The sequence below is a fragment of the Periplaneta americana genome, chromosome 7, assembly GCF_040183065.1.
Source record: "Periplaneta americana isolate PAMFEO1 chromosome 7, P.americana_PAMFEO1_priV1, whole genome shotgun sequence".
Taxonomy (NCBI): domain Eukaryota; kingdom Metazoa; phylum Arthropoda; class Insecta; order Blattodea; family Blattidae; genus Periplaneta; species Periplaneta americana.
The window spans coordinates 126,715,734-126,736,845 of NC_091123.1; the positions used below are offsets into that span (position 1 = coordinate 126,715,734).

Genomic DNA, 21,112 nt, shown 5'->3' on the forward strand with positions numbered 1-21,112 from the left:
CCTCCTTTTCATTCCCTGTACATCAGGGATGCCAATTACAATTTTATTGCAGATCTATAGTAATTAGTGAGAGCTGAAATTGTTTTTTCATTCAGATTTCGCACACCTTTTCTTCCAAGTGTTATGCATTTACCTTCCACTCTCTGATCAAATTTCTTAGTCCTGTGTCCATTCGCTTGGCGACATGGTTTTTGCACTCCTCTTTCATAATTTGGTATCATCATAAATGTTGAGTTCAGCTATATGTTGCGATTTTTAGCATCTCCATCTGACAATATGGTGGTCTATCTAAATTTACATTTTTCAGAACGAGACAACAGTTACTCTGCTGCCACCATCTCCAGTGCATAATGCATTAAGCAAAGCAAGAGACACAGCCTACCTAGCTTAAATGGGATGGAAGACGTAAGAAAATTTATGAAAATAACAGGATTTTTTTTTTTTGTGATGTATGGTTTTTTTTCGGTTATGTTGTGGTATATAACGTTTGGAAGTTTTGTTGATAACTAGCTGTACCCGTGCGCCCGCTGCACTTATTAGAAATAAATATAAAGTAATTACATAATTAAAATAGAACATTGGGTCCAGGGAACATTCATGTTTAATAGAAGAATAAATCGTTTAATATGCTAATTAATTTAAATTGTATTTAAATAATTAAAATGCTATCACTTTGGTCCAGAGACCACTCATTTGGCGCAAAGATAATTCGTTTAACATTTTTCTAAATCAGTCTTGAATGCAGCCTTTAATAAATCACTCCAAATTAATATAGTTGATTGTGTACGAAGATCATTTTTATGTTAACCTTAATGTGCATTTTTTTTTTGTTAAGTTTATTTTATTCACGCCTTAACATCTGTGGTCATGTCGCGTGTTTAGAATGTGTGGGTATATCAGCAGGCCGTTTTTACTCTTGTTGAGTTCCTGTTTCTATTGTGTGTTGTAGATGGCTTGTGTTCATGTAACTGATTATAGACTTTGATTAATGTTTTTGGTATTGGTAATTGAGGCAGTGATAAATAATGGCATGTATCTTTCCAATCCGGCATTTGCTTTTATGACTAAGGGAAATCATGAAAAACCCCAGTCAGATTGGTCGGCCACGGGGTTTGAACCCGGGACCCCCGAATGCTTGTCTCAAATGCTACTGCCTGAGCCAACTCACTCGGTTGTATATCACTGTTTATGCAAATAAAAAAATGAGGTACTCTACATAAATATTATTTTAAGAAACACAGGAAATGAATATGGGTAAATTATGAGTGCAGGAACGCCATTTCATGACACCTTTTAAAATAACTCAGCTCCAGTGATCTCTATGGTAAAATGACCGTATAAAATTAGAGTAATTTATGTGGACCGAATAAAGTTGCAATAATCAAGTTTTACAATATTTCGACAGAATATCAAGTTTTCTGTGCGTACAGATATCTTTTCATCTTACCTCAGTCCTCATTTGTAGCATTACATCCGTCTAGAGAAACTGCAAATTTCAAATAGTGAAGGTTAATTAGCTTCTGAGATTACATCATACAAACACACAAAATATTCTCTGTATATTAATATTGATAAATGTCAAGGTCGCCTTAAGTAGATGGAGCCATTTGTTTTGATTTCATTGTAGCCATCGTCATCGTTCCTGCAATAACTCCTATGTCACATATCGATGTTCAGATTTTTGCTCTATTAAATAACTTAAATAGTGATGCAGCAAATAATACAATCTACTATACATAACTTAATTATATTTCTTTCTTTCGAAAATCCAAGAATTCACGATCTCCTATGCACTACTGCAATAGAATGAATAAATTTTTCTTCCTACTAAATAATTCAATAGCACATAGAAGTTACAGAACAACGACACTATAATCTGAGGCGGTGGTGGAAATGTATTGCATTGTTATTTTAAAACTCTTGTATATCCTTAAAGATCAGTCCTATCAAAATTTTGTTTGGGATAAAACTTATCGGAAATAATTTTTAAAAAAACTTTTATTATGTAACATTTTTCACAAAAATCAATAATAAGCGAGATATTTCAGTTTATTTAATTCAGGCCCCCTTATAACCCCCCTTTTAAATAAAGTATTTTGAATGCCATATAGCTTAAAATCTAAGTTACAACGAACTTAATTTATATTCCACATTTCATCTAAATCCGTTCAGCCATTATCACGTGAAAAGGTAACAAACATCCAGACAGACAGACATACAAACAAGAATTTCAAAAAAGCGATGTTCGGTTTCAGGATGATTAATTTATACATGTTACCACCAATTATTTTTGGAAAAGCGAAAATTACCAGAAAAATTTCGCTTACAGATTTATTATTAGTATAGATTATATTTTACATCATGTGGATTTCATAAAATTTATTACAAAAATGGAGACTGTATTTAATTCAATATGGCTACTGTATTGGTTACAAATATGTTTGTAACATCATCACTGACATCAAGGCCTTCATATCATATCTTTAAAATAACCTATTTTCTAAACTATAGAAATATGGTATTGGCCTTACTTTGCGAGTTTACATTCTTCCCTGATGGTGTTTTATGTTACAAACTAAGATACATTTAATACTTAGTAATTAATACATTTATAATTTTAATGGAAGAAATAAATCCTATCTCCATCTGTCCTCGTTAGTCTGTACATAAAAAAAAAAGAGTTCACTGTTCATTCATCACAGTCTTCAATGCACCGTCTAATTATCTTAAAGCTTTGAAAAGGCAAGAGGTTCAGAATAGAACTGATAAAATTTCTTCATGTTCATACCTCCTACTCAACTCATGACTTGTTTATTCTTATAAACTTTATTAACCTACACAGGCTGCTATGTAGGCCTACATATAATTTTGTATATCTTTTGACTTATTCCATATTACAAAGCTACAATGCTGGTCAATAAATGAAATGTAATACATTTACATCTAACATTAACTATCCACTAGCACTGAATTTTTGTCTAATTTTCTGTACCTTTTCTTGAAACTGCACGCACACACCGATTTCTTTTGACTTCCTTGTATTTTTTCCAGAGCCAAGCAACTTCTAATGATTTATATTCATACTTTTCTCGTAACATACCTAGCATAATGTCATTTTCATTCAAAGAAAGTTCTGTTTGTGTGGAAGCATCACACATTTTACTTGAGAGAACACTGGTAAAGTCATCAAGTTCAGTTGACGCACAATCTTGCAGTAAAGAGTCACCATTAAAGGACTGACGTAACTTTTTCCGCAATACTTCATACTTTCTGGTTCTCAATTTTCGTTTTACTGGAGGAGGCGGATTGGGAACATCGAATAGTGTTGGAACAGCATTCCACACTAATTTGTTCCTATTAGTGTTCATAAACTGCCCATCTTCGAAATGATTAGAGCACAGTTTTATGTTATTATATAAATAGTCAACACTCTTATTCATTAAATCTTTCCTTCCAAGGTTTATCAACCACAATCTGTTCCTGAAAAAAAAAAAAAGCATTAGATTAGATTAGTCTGCATTTCTATAGCATGTGACACTGAAATTTCCAACTTGCATTTTTCTAAGTTCAGTAGTGTGGAAATCTGTGACAGGTTAGTTTAGACTTTTGGTATGCCTTGCATATACTAAGTGAAGTGAAATGTACATTTTGCGTTACATTTTTAAGCATTCTACCTCTTTATTTTACGTGTTAAACAGTCACTTTTAGGTTACCTACACTGATCAGTTCTTTCCAATTTTTAGTTACATTCTGACTAAGGCATATTGTAAAATGAAAAAAACATGTAACCTGTGCAATTCATCCTGTCATCAAAATGCTTTTTGTTTGCAGTTTATTTTAAGTTCTAAAGTGTTGTAATTTACATAAAATTTCAAGTAATCCATTTTGTGGCTTACATTAACAAATGATTATGCCACTGTAACTGTTACTGTTATTTGCCCTAATATTATGTTATCTCTCCTAGTGGAGATGATGTTCTCCATTCGTCGCACCATGCTAACCACCATGAGGGGTAAGGGGTGATCTTGAGGGGTGAGATTCCACTTCTCCTACAATGCTGTCCACATTTTGATAACTCAATCCCAAGGGAAAAAATGGAACTCTGCATCAAAATCCACAGTTAATTCCCGATTTACCACGAAAATCGTCTGTAGCTGCATTTAGATTGGCAACGGGCCATGATTGTTTGGCCAAACACCTGCATAGAATTGGAATATATCAGTCCCCTAACTGCCCATTGTGCAACTCAAACCAAGAAATGGATTCGGAACACCTCAAAATCTGTGCTTCAGTGGCTGGTCATGATAATATCTTTGAAAAATATTGGAGTGCAAGAGGTCAAATGACTTTATTGTCAAATGCCTGGCATTAGAAAACAACAACAACAACATTTTGTTCGGGGTATTGAAGTTGCGATGTCGGACACTTTGACCTAGCATATGCCACAGATGTTAATAGGATTTAAGTCTGGGCCGCATGCTGGCTGGTATCCCAATGTCACGAAGGTAGTCCATCATGCATTGAGCAGCATGGAGGGGGATAGTTATGCACAAGGATGAAATTTTCGTCGGCAAAGAGAATGAAGGGAATTACATGGTCTGCTAACACCTTCACTATATATTGGTGTGAGTTCAGGTGCCTCCATCGACAAAAACAAGTTTTGAGTTCAAAAACTGATATTGCTCAAACCATGACAGAACCACCTCCAAACAGCGTTCTTTTGGGAAAGTTTCAAGGCGAATATTGCTCCCCACTCTCTCCCCATACTCTCTTTCTCTAATATCAGCTAACCGAAAGCAAAATCGCGATTCACCCGTGAACAGATCATTGACCACTAGTCCACAGTCCAATTCTGGTGTTGACACATGAACTGTAATCACGCTGCTCTATGCTGGAGGTGAGTGATGGTGAAATTACAGGTCTTTTTGAGGTCAAATTGGTTTCCTGGAGTCTTCGTCTAATATTTCTCTCACTCACAGTGATGTTCCTCACTGTTTCGAGATGCTTTCTAGCCTGGACCGCAGTCATGTGGAGATATTGCAAGATACAGAGAATCAAAAACCTGTCATCCTTGGTTGATGTAGATCTACCACGGCCTGATTCTGGTTGTCTGAGGTTGGTACCCAGTTCACAGAATCACTGTAGGACACATAGAATGCTTCTACGATAGCATTAACCGCAAAAAGAATGATTCATCCATCTTCAACCAATGTGACAGCTCTCGCAATGTCATCTCAAATAAGAGGCATTTTAAGTTATCAAATTGAAAACAGAAACTGAAGAAACATTTTTATTTACAACAGACAATGTGTGATGCATTGATAATTCATTAATAGAGCCACCACACAATTGTAAAACTTAGAAGTTTTATTACTGGTCTGTGTTGTAAAACCATAAATCATACAGACTAATGCTTAGGGATACAAAGTGGCGCATGAGGTGGTGTGGCATTTTATGACCTAATAACATTATGTTCATCTCCAAAAATGTTGAATACATCCATAGGCAGAGAGAGAACAGTTTCCTTGGGGGGGCACAGCAAAACCATAGAATTCCCATATAACGCAGTTATGGTGTCATCATTTACGTCCTCCCATCCACACCTATGGAGTAACGATTTGTGCATCTGGCCACAAAACAGGTGGCTTGGGTTCGATTCCCGGTCGGGGCAAGTTACCTGGTTGAGGTTTTTTCCGGGGTTTTCCCTCAACCCAATATGAGCAAATGCTAGGTAACTACCGGTGCTGGACCCCAGATACATTTCACCGGAATTATCACCTTCTTCACCTCATTCAGACGCTAAATAACCTAAGATGGTGATAAAGCTTTCTAAAATAACCTACTAAAAAAAATTATGTCCTCCCCTCAATGTAGCTTGACCATAGTACAGTACAGTAGGCCTATATCAGAATATGATCATTTATTAGTATAGGGCTTGAACTGTAGATCTACTATACATTATAACAGGACATAATTCAAAACAATCTCCCTCTTTTTCTCTCTCCTACAGAAACACATATACGTGAATAAAAACTACGAATCACTGCTAAAAGAAATATTTTTATCTTAAGCTTTCCTGAAGATATCTAATTTTGTGTTGTTTGGGTAAAGAGAGACAAGTCATAAAAATGAGTTTGGAGACAAATTAAAATTAAACTTGGAGTCCTTATTGCAAACAACTTTCTACACAAATAAAACACATAACTGCAAGTATTCTTTTGATTTTTGCACATTCACTTGTATAATTTAACTAAGTGTTCATCTGGGGAACAAAATTCCACCTGCACAAAAAAATGACTTATCCCCTTTACCTGAACACCACAGAATTATTTTATTTAATCTCGTCTTTAAGTTTACACATTATATCTGGATCACTATTCTTTTTTCTGCATTTTTGTGCAGTATGTTATTCATATTTCTCCAAGTGGTGGTCTGAACACCTGCAGACTTTTAACATACGAGTACAGGCTGTTACAAAAGAAACATTACAATGCTTCCATTCTTCAAATGAGGTACAGAAATTCTTATACATTCAAAAATTTAAAATATTGTTCAGACAATGATCTGAAGACATTAATTTGCCAATTTAAGCACAAAAACTTAATCATAAACAACTCAATATTTTGTAACATTAATAAAAGAAAGAGTTTAGACAAGTTTGGGGGGGCTGCCCCCCCCCATGCCCCTCCATCTCTCTTTGGTCATAAAACCTAATCAATTTAATAATACCCTCTCTAAATTGGTGGTTTATTATAGATGATTCGATTTTTACAGTCAGTTTGCCGGTCAGTTTATTTTCTAATGTTTTAAAGTCAACTGATAGCCTATATGAATTCTTCATATTCCTAACTAGGTCTACCTTCTCTCTGAAAATTACACCATTTTTACATTTTTTTTTGTCAAAAAAACCTTAAGTGTCGTGTGCTATAGAAAAACCAAAATAAGATTTACAGCATTACCGGTACTGTAAAGTTATCCATATTATGGTAATAATAATTTATTTATTTAATCTGGCAGAGCTAAGGCCAGTAGGCCTTCTCTTCCACCCAGCCAGACTCCAATTCTAATCGAATACAATAAGCTTACAGTAGTTATTACATTAATAGATGAAAGTTAGATAAGTAATGTTGGGAAGCCAGAGGGAAAAAGACCTTTGGGGAGGCCGAGACGTAGATGGAAGGATAACATTAAAATGGATTTGAGGGAGGTGGGATATGATGAGACACTGGATTAACCTTGCACAGGACAGGGACCGATGGGGGGCTTATGTGAGGCAGCAATGTACCTGCGGTTTCCTTAAAAGTCGTAAGTAGATAAGTAATGATTGTGAGACAATAACTTAATAACCACTGATAAGAAATGATAATGATAATAATAATAATAATAATAATAATAATAATAATAATGATGAGAAAACTTAAATCACTGACAACCAACTGGCTGCACATGATACTATGTGCAGATATTGAGCACGGTGTGGGCTCAGTGCGAGCGGAGCAATGGTGTACAGTATCTTCTCAGTGATAATGGTGTCTCGTAGATCGATGCCTGTTTGTCATGGAAAGAAACCAGTTAAAGTGAAGGCCTTTGACGCCAACAAACAATTTTAATCCTGAATGGGATGCAACAGACTTCATGGAATGTAGCAAAGTTCTGTGCAGATTTTTCGAATTATTGAAAGAGATAAATTTGTTTCTGGAAATGAGTGGAGAACTTGTTGCAGAGCTGGAAAATACAAATCGATCACAGATAATTATGTTCTGTAGTATTCAAGCTTTAAAAAATATGCTGTCATTATGGGAATGTCAACTGTCCAATGGCGATCCTGGTCATTCTCAGGTTGGCACGTGTGGTCTGGAACTCTGATTTCTTAGAGAGGGGCCATTATCTTTAAAATTTCCAGTTGTTTTCTTATGAATGACTTTGAAGACAGATTTCAAGATCTCAGTCGCCTAAAAATGGATTTGGATCTATTTGGTACACTGTTTACAATAAATATTGATGATACTCGCAAAGATGTCCAACTGAACTAAACAACTTGAAATGTGACATTGAGCTGGCTGATAGTCACAGGACCAGACGTAGTTTGCTAGATTTTTACAGCTAATTTCGTAAGTCAAGATTCCTTCGTCTCCATAGGCTTGAGGCATCTTTAGTTTCAATGTTTGCTTCGGCCTGTGTGTGTGAAGCTTTATTTTCAGCTATGAAACATAACATAGGCTTGAAAGAGCCACCCTCGGTGATCATAACAAAGTGTGCATTAAGGGCTCAGAGTTGTGTTTCATTAAGTTCAAATATAGTTCATTTGGTATAAACCAAAAGATGTCAAAAAGCAAGAGTGTGTACTGATTAAACCTGAAAGTGTGACTCTTAATTGAGATATGTATCCATTGCACAATTTACAGTATATCACTTTAATTTGAAACCATCTTTCCAGTATTATCATTGTATTTGTCAATATGTTTTGTTTATATTTTACAACATGCCCAGTGTATAAAATACAGTGTGTAGGAGTTTCATTTATAAATTGCTAACTTTCACTGACAATATATTGTTTCGTTCTTATATAACTACACTTAAAAAGATGTTGCAAGTATATGCTACAATTAAATTGTATTTAGTTATACTGGTTCAATGTATTTGTATTTCTATAATGTAGGCTATTTGCATTTAATTGTTTAGGCTATCGGCGTAATTTAGTGTTGGCACAAGCCGAATAATGAACAGTGTTTATCAAAGCACATGATATATTCTTCTTTACTATCCGATCATCTATAATGTAATGGTAAACTCAACTACAGATTACAGAGGCAAGCAGGCTGCCACTGCACTACATTCTGCACAGACAAAGATCCTGCACCGTGAGCACCGTGCGCACAGAAGTAACACGGTGTGCTTGCAAGTTGGTTGATGGTGACTTAAATATTTATCAGTATAGCCATTAAACATTGGGAAACTTGAAACAACTATTATTAACGAGAATTGTTTGAAAAATATTTCCTTAGTCTATTCTTAAATTGGTTTCATGTCTGACAGTCTGACAGTATTCGGTAGGGAATTTCAGAGTTGAGAAACAGCCACATTGAAAGAAGATGAGTATGAGGATGTTTGGCGACAAGGATAATGCTGAGGAGTGTTGTGATCATGTGTCTAGATTATGTTGGGTGGATAAATTTTGAAAACAAGATAGACAGGAGTGAAGAAATGCAATATATGAAAGAGGAGGGAAAGTCAGTGGATTTTTCTGTGATCTAGACGGAGCCAGGACAACATTTCGAGGGATGGTGTTATGTGATCAGCCCGGCAAATGCACATTTTATGAACACATTGCAGTCTCTGCGTCAAAGTAACACTTAGGCCAGTAAACAGAATATCACAGTAATTGAAGTGGCGGATCACGAGTGTTTGCACTAAAATATTTTTCAGGAAAAGGGTAGAAAGTTCTTCAATCGCTTGAACAAGTGGATTAGTAAGAATACTTTCTTAGAAGTTTCTGCAACTTGAATGTTCCAATTTAAACTTTTATCCATTTAAGGTGCTTCACTTATTCACTGAACGGAATTTCTGTGCCATTTATTTTAATTGGAAACATTTGGTATAGTAATAGTGCTTAACAAACGTGAATGACCACAATTATTGACTGTGATTTTTCTGGATTTAGTTTAAGTCGAAATTTTCATGTCCATGTCCAAATTGAGTCGAGGTCGTCATTAATTTTAGATATTGCATCATTTATTTTGTCAGTGTGGAATTTTATGTATACCTGAAGGTCGTCTGCATAAAAATGGTGTCGGCAGTACCAGTACTCTAAAGATTGTAGTTTGTATAGACTGAAAATAATAGAAGGCCGAGAACTGATCCCCCCCAACCTCATGGCCTGCCAAGAGAAAGAACAATTTCCAGCTATCACACTTTGTTGGCAGCCATTAAGGTGAAAGGCAAACCACAGGACATGTTCTTCTAGGTGTAGGCTTCTGAGTTTACAGATTAACAGGTCTACACTAACTGAAGGCTTTGCTGAAGTCGAGTAAAGTCATTATTGTCAATTTACATTCGTCCGGGCCTCACACAGATCTTCCGTGACTTTAAATAATGTTACACTTGTGTTATGTCTAACCCTGAAACTTGATCGATAAGAGTAGAGAAGTTTGTATTTGTTTAAGTAGTCTGTCAGTTGCTTGTGTACAATGCATTCCAATGCTTTGGATAAGACAGAATGATGATAGGTCTATAGTCATGAGATGTCTGTGTTTTAGTCTTGGAAAGTGGGTGAACAAAAGTGACTTTCCATTGCTGTGGGTAAGTCGAAGTCATAATTGAAGCATTGAAAATGTGAGTCACAGTCTGTAATATTACGTCCATTATTTTGCTTAATAACGAAACGTTGACGTGGTCTGGTCCTTCTGCTTTAGTTGTGATTCGTTTCAAGGCTTTCTTTACGTCAGATTGCGTAATGTACGAAAAGTGAAATTTTTCTCTTGAGGGGATGGTCCATAGGTTAGAGTTCAGCGATTGTCTGCTGTTTGTCAATGGAGCTAGGGATTGTAGGGTGAGTTTTCGTAAAGTGGTAATTGAGACAATCCAGTGAGGTTGAGCTGCAGTCTACCTGGATAACGGTATGTATATTGTAAAATTCCAACTAATATACACAATACGGTAAATCAAAATCATTTTACAGCGTTTACTCACCTTACAGGATCCTTAGGAAACCTAAAGAATGAGAGTTCTGGCGTTTTCTTCTGGTTGTTGCTACAATTAAAAGCACTACATACTGACCCTTTGCAGGGAGTCATTTTAGGATTAACTTCGTATCAAAATACTGTAGAAAAAGTCTTCTGCAATAAGAATTATTTATTAAATGTAGTCATGACTAACATGTGCTTATTATCTACTGTCTTTTCTGACTGAACTACAAAGAACGAAGCTTACTGGTCATCACTAATGATTTGAGTTTTGTGACAGTATGATGCGAGGCTGTGAATACCAGTCAAGATGGAGAATAATTATTATAATCCAGCTGAAAACATGAAAGTATAAACAACGTCCTTCCAGGTAAAAAACTCAAGCGAAAATTATGACAGAATCACTGGAGAAAACTTCTGGCCAAAGGGAGTCTATGTAAGGCAATTCATTTTTAATTGACAACATTTTAATGGAGTATGACTTCGAGGAGAAACCAAATTTAAGCAAATTCCAAGGACATTACTGAAGATTAAGACATTATAATACTAACAGAAACCATGTTAGTAAATATAGTCGATCTACCTTTATGCAGTTCATGCACTCACCCAAGAAAATCAAAGAGGCATGTACCCATCAGTGAAGTTTCCTGCTTTTACGAGAGGATTGGGAAACCAATAAAAACCCATACAGAAGAAAATATCGTCGTAATTAAAACGACCCATATATCAATTGTCAGTGAAGATCCCCGTAATCTGTTTGAAATTGATGAAATCGACGAATTATGTGAAAATAAAGGTACAGACGATGCTGATAAAGATGGAGATTACGTTTCTAGCAGAGGTGATGATGATTTGTCGCATAATGTGAGGCAAGATAATGAACAATCAGAACAGCCAGCTGATACTTCATCTATAAGAGGTAGGCTACATAATTTATTATTAGGTATTTATTAATATTATTATTATTATTATTATTATTATTATTATTTCCATCACGATATTTTTTTATAAATAGTATGTTATTTCAATTCGAATTATCACAGTAGCAATATGAAACATCTCTAACACTATTTTCTGGATTGAATTGTGTCTGTAATACAAAAGCATATAATTTACGAATTTGTGTTTTCAGCTGCTTCATTACCACTGACTCCTAATATTCCAACTACCAGAGGTGGCCATGGCAGAGGAAGAGGACGAAATTGTTCTCAGGTCACAAACAATCCTGTCCTAGGAAGACTGCTGCTGATGGGACATAATGGATTTATCCTCCACAAGCTGCATCTGGAAGAAGAGCATGACAGAATATCGTGACAGAAGCCCCCTGGACCTACAAGTCATGCAAAGAGGTCTATCATAAATGGTAAGCATTTGAGTGCATGGAAACTCCTAATTGATGACAGCATGCTTCTGAATATAAAAAGATGTACTGAAAACAGAGCACGTCAGGAATTGCAAGACGACAGTTGGACCATTAGTAGGCCTATTGAAGCGTTGGAAGCTGCTATTTCTGTTATGTATGTGAGAGTAATATATGGCGCAAAAAATTTTCCCCGAAAATTATTATGGTCGCAGGTTTGGAGACCAGCATTTTTTCGCAACACCATGAGTAGAAATCAGTGTAGTGAAATTTTGAGATTTCTCCGATTTAACGAGAAAGCCACATGGTTTCAAAGATTACAAACAGACCGCTTTGCAACTGCTACTCCTATATGCAATACCTTCATTGCCAATTATTGCTTGCTATGTTACAAACCAAGTGAAAACATCACTGTGGATGAACAGTTGTTCCCTTGCAAGGCTCGCTGCCCAATCATACAGTATGTGGGCAGCAAACAAGACAAGTTTGGAATAAAGTTTTGGCTGGCTGTTGATACAAGCTCTAAATATTTGGTGAACGGTTTACCTTATCATGGAAGAGATGTAGATGCTAGCAAAGCATGTTGTAATGCATCTAACAGAGTCCTACCTTTATAAGGGAGGAAATATTACATGCAACAATTTCTTCATGGCAAAATGTCATGGAGAAAATTTGAAATGCAAGAGTACTAGCTTGGTCGGTACACTGAAAAAGTCTAGACAGGAAGTTCCTTCTTCAGCAAAATCGCCTACAGTGCCCTTGCACACTACCACTATTTACAAGTCAGGTGACATGACCCTAACCTTCTCTCAGTGTAAAAGAACAAGAATGTGCTCCTATTGAGCACAATACACAACACAATAATTACCATCAACGAGAAGCATAAAAAAAAGCGGTAATTTCCTAGTACCCGGTACCCATTACATAGGTCGTTTTTGTGTTTACACAGTGGTTCCTTTCTGAAAAGAAAAACGATAAAAATATTTTCTTTTGTCGGAAATGAACTACAACCTAAACTAACCTAACCTAACCTAAGAACACATTATTATAGATAACGAGTACTGGGTACTAGGAAACTACCAAAAAAAGCTATGTGAAACAGTGATGTTCTATAATGAAACTAAGTGTGGTGTTGACATTATAGATCAAATGGCTGGACTTTACACTGTGAAATATTGGTGCCGTAGATGGCCTATGTATGTTTTTTTTCAATGTGCTGGACCTGGCCGTAATCAATGCATAGATTCTGTACAAGGAAGTAACAGATGACAAAGTTTCCCGGCGCCAGTTCACATTCAAGTTGGGAGAAGAACTAGCAGCTAGATATGTAACCACTAGACCACCAGCCCCTCTTCCTGAAAGAATTCCTCAGCAGAGCAACGTTCGCAAGGCATGTCAGATTGGAGGATACAGAGGGAAGAATAGAAGTAAAAATCAGTGTGCAAATTGCATCAAGTACATATGTGGATCATGCTTAGCAAGTTCCGAGTGTGCCTGTGTAAGGTGTTATGATGCAGCCAGTGGCTTTGAATAAACAATTATGAAAGAATTCCTATTTTTGTTGATATGTATGTTCTTATTTACAGTGTAATGAATAATGTTTAAATGTGAAAATAATTAGTCTTTTCATTTGCACTTATATTTCTTAAGATGAACTCAATAGTTATTAAAGTCTAACTAATCTCATATAATAGAAAAAAAGATACATATTCCGTAAAAGTATTTAAAAATTATCTAAACAAACATTCCTACACAAAACTGTTAAATATTTGGAAAGAAACCCTAACCTGAACCCGTCAAAATGACGGGTCTGGTCCTTCTAGGTAGAGAGTAACTCTGGTCCTTCTAGTGTTAAGTAACTGAAATTTGTTCCATAAACTTGTAGGCACTGAAACATTTTAGAAAAGTAGTTACTAGTCAAAAAAAAAAAAAAAACCATGTAACTGCTACGAAATAACCAAAAATACTTGGTTCCGTATGGGACAGACATATAGTTCCGTACGGGACACTTGTGAATTAGGAGTCTTCTTTGAGAGGTTTTTTGTTTTTTGGAGGTAATAATGTAATCTTAATATGACAAATTTATTTTTATCGATTTTACATGCATTTTATGGGACAGCAATGCGCAATTAGAGGAAATTTTGTCAAGAAACAGATTGATCTGCTGAATTTAACCATAAAAAGTTGTATGTTAATGATTTTGTATTATACTGTACATTAAACTGCAAGTTTATTTCAATTTAAGAGCCTTTAATTAAATTTATAATACAATATGTCAGCTCCTTTTCTAACAATATCAGAATCATTTAGATTCTTCTAATCTGAGACACTTTGACAATGCTTTCAAATGAAGAGAATTCCTCATCTAGCTTAAAATGTTTGTCATTTTTGGCTGTCTGTTAAAAAAAAAAAAAACTTTAATATCTTTATTTTCAACTTTGCCATTACATATAGTCAGTGCTGTCATGGTAATTTTTTCCTCGGCCATACACCCCATCCCTTGTTTTTCCCTTGAAATATATTTTACTCTTCTCTCTTTATCTTCCCAACTGTCATTTAATGATTTTATTAGTATTAAAGAAGAATTAAGAAATTGTTTTGCTTTACATTTTAATTGTACAATAAATTTGATTTAAAGAATTACACGATGTAGCACCACCGCAGATGCACACTTGTCTTGAAGAATCTTGGAGAGCGTATTTGCAGCACTTCTTGTTTTCCAACCATTATTTTATATAATTCTGGATTCCTGTGCTGCAGAGATGGACAATTTTTGTTTATGAACATCAAACAAAATACATTAGGAACAGCAAGAGATGATCTAAGATCTGTAGATGTACAGATCTCCGCGTACAAAACTTAGGCACCCATATGCTGTATGCCTCCGTACAGACAAAATTTTCTTTTCCCATACAATTAATTAAAAAAAAAAATTGTAGGTTCTCGTATGATGTATGGTTCTGTATGACTTCCACCATGACAGCACTGCATATAGTATGATATTTATGTTTTAGTCTTTTATCATTTGTCAATTCAACTTCAATGAACTTTCTAGGATTTAAATCTTCCAGATTCATGGGATGTTTTAGGTTGTGATGGCTTTGTTCTAGAGGAGACATATTTTCACATTCATCTGATGACTTATATCTCTATAGTGTCTGATTGAGTCATTTACTATAAGTGACGAGTCAGAGTAAATCTCGTAATATAGGCTTCTTAGAGTGGTTAATGTGGTTAATTCTTTAAAGATGCTGTTTCTACACATTTCTGATTGGGCTGTTGTGGCAACAAGAACGCTTTCACAGTCATGGTAAAAAACAGTGACTTCGCTGAATTTTGGAAATCGCTGCTACTTTTTCCCCATTGTTTGTTCTTGAGCTCTTCATATAGCCTATGAATCAAATTCAAATGTTCTACATAAAACACCAATAACCAACAATACAGCAACCTTGAGTTCTGTTTGAAATTGTCCCATATGGAACCTTATTTCCTTTAAAAACACCTTATTAAAAACCCAATTAAAATCAGTGACGTTATGAGAGCGGTACTTACTTAACTTCTATAAAAGATTGTGCACTTACAGTATCTTCTTTCATTAATGTGGAAAACAAACTTTTATATCTTTTCTAGTTCCGTACAGGACAAGAAGGTGGTTATCTTTATACATTGTCACAATAATTGCACGAAATAACAAAACACAAAACCACACTGTCCACCATGTACCTAATAGGTTCTACCCTAGATCATATATGTAACAGATATGTCGGGCTTATAGGCTTTGAGGTTAACAACTTTTGTCAGGTTTACTACGCTGCCATCTAGTTGTTACATAAGGAGTCACGTCATCATTCCCATTTGAATTGCATTAGCGACTGCGCTGCCATCTCGTGTTCGTTTACGGCGGACGGGTGACGATCCTGGCGGTTGTTCTCTTCAAAGTGCTGCCGATTTTAACGTAGCGAGGAGTTATCTGTTACATATATGATCTAGGGTTCTACCAATAAGAAGTAGCAAGCATACCATCTTAAGGAAGCTGATTTGGCTATATCAATAGTGAGAAGATAGGAATACAAATTTACATTTCAAGAACAAGATTACTACATTGTTTTGAGACCTTAAGAAATGAGAGTAAAAGTACAAATAAATATATATTTTTTTGGAATCTGGCAATTTACACTATTCAGAAGCCCTCTTTGTCAAAATAAATTTTATTATCACAAATTTAATTTTTACCACTTAGGCTCATTTAATCTTGGAATGGCTGTGTGGCAAGAAAACTAAGTGTATGGCTAGAACATCTGAAATGGGTAGGCAAATAAGACAAAAGTTCATTCTTCAAATCCAAATCCGAAACTTGAAGGACAAGAAGAAGAAAGTATATTGAGTATTTTAAATACAAAATACATCAATTTTATGTATTTAAATACAAAATACTTTCGAAAATCCTTACAAATTACAAAAAACAAATGTATCTCTAATACTGCCCAGCCCTGTGTAGGACATGTAGTTGAGGTGAATGAATCACACTTATTTGTTAGAAAATATAACACAGGACGACTCACAAAACACGAAAAGGAAGGTAGGACACCAACTGTTTGCCCTATGGGCCTGGACATCGCCAGGTTGTCATTCTCTTGGACGTAATTTTTTGCCAATATGCTCCTCATTGTGGCTGTTATGTAATGGTTATCTCCGATGGTGTTGGCCAACTTCTGCAGCATCTTGTGGCGATCTAGAAGGTCGAAGGATTTGCTGAAGTCAATGAAGATATGGTATACAGCTCCCTTTCTGGATCTCTTGTGAAATCTTTTGTAACAGGGTGTTTACAACGTAGAGCGTATTCTTACTATTCCTCTGATAATATTTTCGTTAGCAGTGTGAAGCTGTTTGTGTTTGGATCATTCACATGCCTTTGCCGTTGTACAAGATTTTGATATCATAGTGTCTCCAGTCTTCTGGGATGGTGCTAGATGAGAAACATTTCTTCAGCAGTGTCCAGGTGTCTAGGAGTAGCTCGGCTGATTGCTTTTTGTGCTCATTATAGATTCCATTTGGATTGGCTGTCTTTTTATTTTTCAGTTGTGTGCTAGCATCCTTCACTTCCATGTGTGTTCAGTCTGTTGCTTTCTTGTCATTTTGTGAGAAGTGCATTTTCTGTATAGGATGTGAATTCCTTTTGTATGGGACAAGGGTTTTCTTTTCTGGGCAGAGAAAGAGTTTTTTTTTTTTTTTTAAGATGTCTTCTGCTGCCAGATTACCCTCATTTTCGCTATACTCCGATTTAGTTGTCTTCAGGAGAATCTCATATCCTGTGTTTTTTTTCCTTATCACACACAGTAATCAAATAGTCAATTTCTTGTTCTGTCAAATAACGTTTGTCTCCAGAGGCTGCCATTGGGAAACTTAATTTTCGCCGGCGAAAAGAGAGCGAACGTGTCAAAACAACACACACACAGAGAGCAATATTTTCAGAGAACACAGGACCTGCCAAAGAACCATAAACCACTCGCAGAGGTCGAAATGAAATCTAAACTATGATGCAACAATAGAAATTTGAACAGCTTCTGATGTGTAGACATGGCCGGTCTGAAACTTGGCACCCGTCAAAATGACAGGCGATGGTGTTTCTAGTAGTAATTGCTTGTAACATTCTTCAGAAAGATCATAAAAGTCCAATATTTTCAGGAATCATACATCACAAAGACAAAATAAAAGTCGTAAATCGTGGGAGTCATAGGATGAAAAACTATCAATTAATAATTAGGCCTATTTAAACATGCGGTACCCGGCAGAATGACGGGTCCGGTCCTCCTATTGTTAAGGAGTCAGATATCACAGATTTTTGCCATAAAAGTGCTCGTTGGCTATTGTGGTGTCTAAAAAAATGTCCTGTACGGAACCCCATTTTATTTAGGTATTTCTCAGAAAATAAAGTTCAATAAACTATTCTGTTTTCAGGGAGAGGGTCCTTCACAATAACAAAATCATTCATTTATCACTGAACATATTCTACCAAAGACATAAATTTTATAGACAATTATATTTTCAAAGTTGCTGTCTAAAGTGTCCCGTACAGAACCTAGAACCTGCACAACTGATTTTCTTAATGCCATAAAGAAATCTCCAACAGCATCAAGGATCCATCACCCAACACTTACTAAATGTTCAGCATTATGGAATGCGTCTAGGAGACCAAAATCCTCAGAAATTATATCAGATGTCTTGAAATATTCATTAAAGTTTCCTTGCCGAACTCTATGGAATTCTCCTCATTACTCAGTCTCTCAAATATTGCACTTCAAACATGATACAAACAGTTTATGTGAAAAATTGGGATTGCCAACCTTCAAAGATGTTGAGTTTCAGTACCTTGAAGAATATTATGCAGTTCTGAAACCAACTGCCGCACCCCTTGATTTCATGCAAAATGAGAAGACATGCTGTTACGGCCAACTTTTGTTCACATTAATTTCCCTCAAAAACAGATTACATATTATTCTGTTATCTAGTAAACTACACTACCTATTCCAAGTAACTCCAATCCTAATAAGTTCGCTTTCATCAAGATTTAAAGCGATGTTTGATCTGACCCCAGAAGCAATTGAGCTATTTTGGCAGCTTGCTTCCACCCATCATTTAAAATGGATGGCTGCCTGACACTGCCTCACCAAATAATAAGAAGAGGATACAGAATATGTGTGTGAAATCAGCTGAGCATTTCTCTGCTACACTTTTGGTTAGTTCAGACAATGAAAATAATTCTTATGTTTTCAACTCAAGTACAACAGACTTTGAAAAGCAAAACGAAAAGAACTGTCTACTGCAGAGTATGAGCTCATACAATTCTTAAATGGCAAAGGGACAACCCTGTGCACTCTAGAGAATTACCCAGCAGTGAAACAAGCTTTTATAAAGTATAATACAAGTTTGTGTTCTTCTGCGCCTATAGAAAGACTGTTCTGTTTTGCAGGATTTATTCATTCACAAGCAAGGGGATCCTTATCTGATAAACTTCCTGAGAAACTGATTTTTTTTAAAGGGAGCAGTAAGTAATTATTCATATTTAGCATACTTTCATTGCTGACTGTTCAGTTAGTGTTTATATAAAACTTCCAAGGTAAAAATACTTCTAATGTTAATATATTTTAGATTTTCAACATTATTATTTCTTTAGACCTATATATTGTATCGATTATTTGAAATACAAATGTATTCTGAGTATCTGAAATAGGCTTACAAATGTATTTTGGTTAGGCCTAATTTTTTAAAAGTATTTTGTATTTGTATTTCAAATACTATTCTTTGAAGTAGGTTATTTTACATTTATATTTTAAATACCTGGATGTCGTAATTTTGCCCAGCCCTGGTTCTACACCACCAATCTTCTGTTGACTATTAGTAATGATAACATAGCAAACTTCCCTGTAAAATCTGTAGTAGTTCACGACAGTATTGGCACCGACTTCGGCTTTGACTGCAGCGTCAAAGATCTTTATATGGAGTAGCCAGATATAAATGAACGTTAAACTCTGAACAAGAGTCAGTTTATTACGTTCCAGCTATCGCACTTTCTTTGTGACAACTTACTTACTGCACTTCAAGCAATACGGCACACTTTTATTCTTACTTCTCTTCTGCTGCACCACTTTTCAGTTGGCTCCACAATCAATACACTTGATATTTTCTTTGCTGGGCAATAATTTGTGGACGACACAGAACTCCATGCAACTTTCAATATCTCTACAAGATTCATACAATTTGCGTAAATTGAAAGCCATGACTTGAAAGTGGCGCTTCTACTAACAATGCATGTTTATGAGGTTGCTATAGCAATGACGTCACGAGAATTGTTTATTCAATAATGGCTTATAATTGATACAATTTTCATAAAATTTTTGTCTAAATATATTGTATATTCGTCTTTCTGCCACATCGGAAATAATTTCGATACAACAATAAATTCTAAAATACGTACTTTAATTTCCAAAAGACACTATCGTAACATATAAGGTTAATCAAATTTGTTGTTTAACCTAGGCGGTGGTACTATAGGCCAGGAAGTTCCAGGATCGAATCTCGTCTCGTCTAAATCAAGATAAGTAAAAAGTTGCATTTATATGATGTTGTAATGTATAATGTAGTTCGAGATACGTAAAATTAGATGGGGGGGGGGGAAGGTGTAGAGTAGAGTGAAGTATAAAAGAAGAAAAGATTTGAAAAGAAGGGAGAGACACCTAGTAGACAAAAAGAGAAATAAATTTTTAAAGATTTATAACGTTTACTAGAGTTGATTTAACTAAAGTGGAATTAATGTGAATCGTTCAGAGACGGCTTCTTGGAAATAAACCCCCAAATCCTTCAGAATCCATATTCAAGACAAGACCAAAACAGATTTTCGACATCACAACATTATCATAAGACACAGCCATGATTTTATTGCAAGCGAAGATTATGTCCATCTCTATTTATTTGTCTATGATGTTCATCCTCAGCTATGGCTAGGACTGGTATGGAAAGAAGCGAAAATTATCTAAAAACATTAGAAAAGTCATGGCACGTTCCTTGAAAGTTGCACCCTGTATGTCTAAATACACATCATCCAGACTCGTCTACGAGTTAGCGAAAGGAACTTTTCTCATCGGTAACTTAAGAACCATCCCTACGTTACTCCTACGACCTACGAAGAACTCGGCAAACCTCCTACCAGACAGACAGAGAAAGAAACAGGATATTTTGCCAGATTTTTACCACACACAAGCCGTAACCACATAACAACAAAATGATGCCATAACAGACAAAATTTGGATGGAGACACTACCAACCAAGCCAAAAACTGCGGGCGAACCGCATCCAAAATCCAGCCCTCTTGATCCAAATCCATGTCCAAATACTCACACACACATATAAAAAACCACTGTAAACTCCCGCTGTCATGGATACCAACATAAGATATCCAAAACAACACACTACCACTCCTCGAATAATGAATGCTTGTGTATCTATGTGATCAAAATTGTGGAAGATACCATGTCACGAAGTGCAAAAATCGAATAAAATTACATCATAGATA

At 35.7% G+C, this 21,112-nt stretch overlaps 1 long non-coding RNA gene across 1 annotated transcript; it reads right to left on the reverse strand.

Annotated features, from left to right (window-relative positions):
- Positions 1 to 2,317: 2,317 nt before the first annotated feature.
- Positions 2,318 to 20,981, reverse strand: LOC138703438 (uncharacterized). Its single transcript, XR_011333159.1, has 3 exons — positions 20,865 to 20,981; positions 10,690 to 10,835; positions 2,318 to 3,480 (listed from the first exon to the last, which is right to left on the reverse strand). It is a non-coding gene; the product is annotated as an uncharacterized lncRNA (long non-coding RNA).
- Between the last annotated feature and the right edge of the window lie 131 nt (positions 20,982 to 21,112).